The sequence below is a fragment of the Scyliorhinus torazame genome, chromosome 8 (genome assembly GCF_047496885.1).
Source record: "Scyliorhinus torazame isolate Kashiwa2021f chromosome 8, sScyTor2.1, whole genome shotgun sequence".
Classification (NCBI taxonomy): domain Eukaryota; kingdom Metazoa; phylum Chordata; class Chondrichthyes; order Carcharhiniformes; family Scyliorhinidae; genus Scyliorhinus; species Scyliorhinus torazame.
Window position 1 is genome coordinate 111223119 of NC_092714.1, and position 5385 is coordinate 111228503.

Sequence of the window (5385 nt, forward strand, 5' to 3'; positions counted from 1 at the left end):
AAAATCACCTGGACAAAATTGTACAATGCAAACTGACATTTTTAAGAAAAAAAGGTACAGAAACTTTCTTAAAACAATCCAGCAAGATGGCTGCAAGAGGGCAGACATCAGGATACACACCTCCCTCAGACTCATCTAGGACATGGACATTAGATTTGCCATGAGTCATGGCAAATCTAATTGAAAATTATGCAGAAGGGTTTCGATAGCCATGATCAACTGTGGGAGAGACAATGAGTGTGGAAATGAGTTTTGCCCAGCTATACAAATGTTGTCTCCACTGATGTGAAAATGCTTAACAGTTCCCAGCAACTACCTTGAAACTATTTTCAGAAAATCAGATGCCTCCTAAACGTTTTGGGACCTTTGTGATCAGTTTCACCCTGTAAACAATTAGCGCGCCTTTGTCCTGAAACTTACCGGTGGGAGGGGCCAGCCAACTCCATTCAGGTTTTTACCTTTAAAATATTGAACTCAGGACAGAGTTCAGGAGGTTCATTCAGGGAGATTCATTCACGAGATTTAATTCAGGGAGATGCATTCAGAAGATTCATTTACAGAGATTTCATTGAGAGAGATTCCGAGACTACAAGGACAGACTTCAAGGAAGGAAAGATTACAAGAGACTAACAGATTTTTACCAGAAAAGGCTACTGCAAGAAACTCCAAGAAGAATTCAACAGAATTAAGACAAACAGAAAACTACAGGAAGATACTGTTATAAAAGTCCAGCCATGTTAAAGAAGGAGCAGAGAAGACGTTTTGTGCCTTTTAAACCAGCCCCAGGAGCAGTGAGTATACTCTCTCAGTCTTTAGAAACCCCCAATTAGGTCAGCTTGTTGAATAGGGGTGGTTTGGGTGTAAAGGTAATTATATAAAAGTAACAATTTACATTGTGCCACCTTTAGTTTCTTGTTCCCATACCATAGTAGTGGGGTATTGTGGGCTGTGATCTGAGTTTAGTTTTCTTTACGATCTGGATTTTCTTGAATAAACTAGTTATTTTTAAGATTACCCTTATTTAGTCTCTCGGTCTCTCACAATCATTGCCACAACATAATTCCGGGGTTACAGGACCAAAAAGCAATCTGGGGGCCTCGAAAACACTCACTCAAGATGGTCTACTGGTTAGGAATAAACAGTGGGCTCTCTTTCTCTCTCTCTTGTGAAGCTGCCCAGGTGACATTTCACTATCTACAAGAGAGAGACTCGCACAGTCGTGGGTGGCAGTCAGGATAACTGGTGTGGCATAAGGGCATGTTCACTGGTCAGGTATAAACAGTGAGCCTTGCCTCTCTCTCTTGTGAAGCTGTCCCAGCACGACACTTTCAACCTCTTCACACTCCATCTTAGAGCTTTCACACTCATCGTCTTCCTGCATAGATTGGATGCTTCTTGTTATCACCTCTTCACTAATGTCAAATAAGCTAAATAAACTTTCATGGTCTTCCTCTTCTGGCTCATCATCCGCTTCTTCATTTTCCTCATCGGAATCATCATCGGAATCACCTTCATTGTAATCATCGTCTGCAATAGCTTCTCCTGTGGAGTATAACACTGCTCGTGGAATTATGTGTTCCTGCAAGAAGTGACCAATTTCAAAGTCAGTAGTGAGTCTGGCTGCAGAACCTTCATCCAGTTCCCCATCCTCTGGAACTGCAGGAGGACTAAAGAAATTGAAGAAAGAGTCATTTGGTACAATTTTCGTAACTGTTCTACCAGTGCCCCGACCCTTATGCTTCTGCTTCGTTTTAATGATCTTCATTATGATGTTTTTTCCTTTCTTCCAGTCAATCTGGCATCCTGTGCATCCTATAATTTCTGGTCCATCAAAGAAGAAAAAGTCTAACTCATCAGGCTGCGCCTCCATCAGGTATGTTTTTGTCGCTGCTTCATTTGTGAAATACTCATTTGGCTCAAACTTAAACTCCAGAGTAAAACTCATTGGCTGTCCAGGATCTGAAAATGTCACCTTTTTAAGTCTTGTAAATGCTTTAAGATAGGCTCATCATGCTCCTGCATCACGTCACTGAGCAAATCCACATTTGTGAAGACCATCAATCAGAATTCTGGAAGTCCTTTTGGCTCCTCTTTTTCTTCATCTTGTTGCCATTTGCATTCATCCTCCATCACAGCGCTGTCTGGAATGTACAGCCGTTCAATGAGCTCAAGTGCCTCACACGCGTCGGCTCCTATGATAGACTCGCGTTCCATGTCCACAATGGAAAATGGTATGATGTGACTTTGGTTGTCTACCCATGCTTCGAGTTCACATGCTCCCAATGTCGCAACATCATTCCCATTGAAGCCTTTCAGTAGTCTTGTTTGATCGATGCCTTTCAGTTTAACTCACAGCCTTATCAAATCTGACAAACTAATAAGGTTGGCTCTCGCTCCCATGTTGAGCTTGCATTTGATCAATGTGGCATTCAGCAACAATGGAATTGTCCATCTGTCTTCCATGGTATCAGCATCACCGTCACTATTGCCGCAAATGGTAAGTAAGACTTATTCACTTTGCATATTCGGACTCATCATGTCCTCAGTCGAAATCAGATCAATGAAAAACAGGTCTTCAATGCGCATCTCATCAATCACATTGACTGATCCCGTTTGGTCCACTGTTGGACGTGAAAAACATTGCCTCGCAAAGTGATTTGTTCTTCCACACTTGGAACACGCCTTTCCAAATGCTGGACATTGTCATGACAAATGTAGATTGCTGCATCACTGGCATAAAATGGTAGACCTGGTTGGTCAGTTAAAATGGCCACCCACACTGGGACCACGTTCCTTATTCAACTAAGTCACAATGTTTATGGTGCAGGCGTCTTCTTCCAGATTGGCACCACAATGTTTCAGATTGCAAATCTGCTGCACAGCTAGCTCACAGACATGACAAATCTTGATTGCGTTTTCTAGTTGAAGTTCATAGTCCCTTAATAGCCTCTCGCATACCTTGTCATTTGATATCCTAAACACTATCTGATCGCGGATCATCAACGACCTTAAAGTACTAAAATTGCACGACTGCCCCTTCAACCGCAAGTCGGTTAGAAAACTATCGAAAGATTTGCCTGCCTTCTGAGTACACATGCAATAGATATACCGCTGGAACATTTTATTTCTTTTCAGGGAGCAATGTTGATCAAAGTATTTTATTACTTCATCGAAGGTTTTCCTTTGTGTTTAGCTGTTGAATGCGAAAGTATTGTAAATTTTGAAGGCTTGAGGACCTGCTACTGTGAGCAGCAATGCAATACACCTCTCGTCAGGCTGTACCTGCAGGCCAAGGGCTGCAACATAAAGTTTGAATTGCTGCTCAAAAAACATGCCAATTCGGAAGACTTCCGTTGGCGGCGATGTGCTGAGCGGATGCACATCAGGTGGATCTTCTCCCAAACGAACCCAACAGAGGCAATTTATCGGGAATTTGGGCTTAAAATGCCCACCACATTCCATCCAAAGATGAAAGGCACAGGAAAGGAACATGCCTGGAAATAACAAACCGTGGGGTTGGCATGACATTAGGAGCAGTAGCGAAGGAAAGGGGCAGGAACTGCGTGCGTGCAGACAGGCGGCCACACGAGGCGAGGCGGAGGTTCAGGCGAACAAGGTTTATTGAGTAACTGTAACAGCAAGTGCATGAGTTCTTTACTTTAACTTTGATACAAGTGATAAGGTTAACAAGATCTAACTCCAATAACTATATGTAACTCCACTAGCCATCTGAACGATTCTGATATTGTCCTGGTCACAGTGCACCCAAGAGAGAGAGACTGCCGAAGACCCAATGTGGCTGCCTTTTATACCCCTACCACACAGGTAACAAAACATGGTACCAGGTGTATTGGCTTTAAAAGAACTAGTTAGATAAGGTTAGACAACTAGAGAAGAAAATTCAGTCCAGACACTAGTTGGTCCGGCTCTCTAGTGATCATGTGGTGCTGCTGATTACACATTAACCCCTTGTGTGTATGCATATACAGAGATCACTACACGGATGACCTGCTCCTCTATGTCTCGAAGCTACAAGAAGGACTGAGGGCAATACTGCAAATCCTGAAAGCGTTTCCGAACCTTCTCGGGTTACAAACGCAACCTGGGCAAAGGTGAGGCGTTCCCAGTGAATCCAAATGGGGGAGAGGCACAGCTGGAGGAGGTACCGTTTAAAACAGCCCAGAACAGATTCCGATACCTGGGGATCCAAATAGCCAGAGACTGGACACAGATCCACAAGTAGAACCTGACCAGCCTGGTGGAGGAAGTCAAAAAGGACCTACAGAGGCGGGGAGAGTGCAGACAATCAAGATGAACTTGCTGCCGAGGTTCCTCTTCCTGTTTAGATCCATACCGATCTTCATCCCAAAGGCCTTTTTCCAAAATGCAGACTGCTTAATTATGGCGTTTGTGTGTGTGCGCGTGTGTGGGAGGGGGTGGGGGGTGGAAGGTGGTAAGAACCCAAGAGTTCCCAAACCGACACTGCAAAGGAGGAAAATTAAAGGTGGCTTGGCATTACCAAACCTGCAGTACTACCACTGGGCAGCAACGGTGGAAAGAGTGAGGGGATGGGTAAACAAACCCAACTCAGAGTGGTTGCGGATGGAGGAGGCCTCCTGCAAGGGGACGATTCTCCGGGCCTTGGCTACAGAAGAACTCCCATCCCGCTCGGCAAAATACACATCAAGCCCAGTGGTAGCGGCCACACTGAAAATGTGGGCCCAATGAAGACAGCAATTCGGGCTGACTAGGATGTCCCCCATGGCTCCCATCTGCGGCAATCACAAATACCCCCCAACCAAAGAACAAAGAAATGTACAGCACAGGAACAGGCCCTTCGGCCCTCCAAGCCCGTGCCGACCATGCTGCCCGACTAAACTACAATCTTCTACACTTCCTGGGTCCGTATCCCTCTATTCCCATCTTATTCATGTATTTGCCAAGATGCCCCTTAAATGTCACTATCGTCCCTGCTTCCACCACGTCCTCCGGTAGCGAGTTCCAGGCACCCACTACCCTCTGTGTAAAAAAAACTTGCCTCGTATATCTACTCTAACCTTGCCCCCCTCACCTTAAACCTATGCCCCCTAGTAATTGACCCCTCTACCCTGGGGAAAAGCCTCTGACTATCCACCCTGTCTATGCCCCATATAATTTTGAAGACCTCTATCAGGTCGCCCCTCAACCTCCATCGTTCCAGTGAGAACAAACCGAGTTTATTCAACCGCTCCTCATAGCTAATGCCCTCCATACCAGGCAACATTCTGGTAAATCTCTTCGGCACCCTCTCTAAAGCCTCCACATCCATCTGGTAGTGTGGCGACCAGAATTGAACACTATATTCCAAGTGTGGCCTAACTAAGGTTCTATACAGCTGCAACATGA

General features: G+C 44.9%; 1 pseudogene; it reads right to left on the reverse strand.

The window, feature by feature from the left end:
- Positions 1-1261: 1261 nt before the first annotated feature.
- LOC140428871 (nucleosome assembly protein 1-like 1-A) lies at positions 1262-2214 on the reverse strand (annotated as a pseudogene).
- Between the last annotated feature and the right edge of the window lie 3171 nt (positions 2215-5385).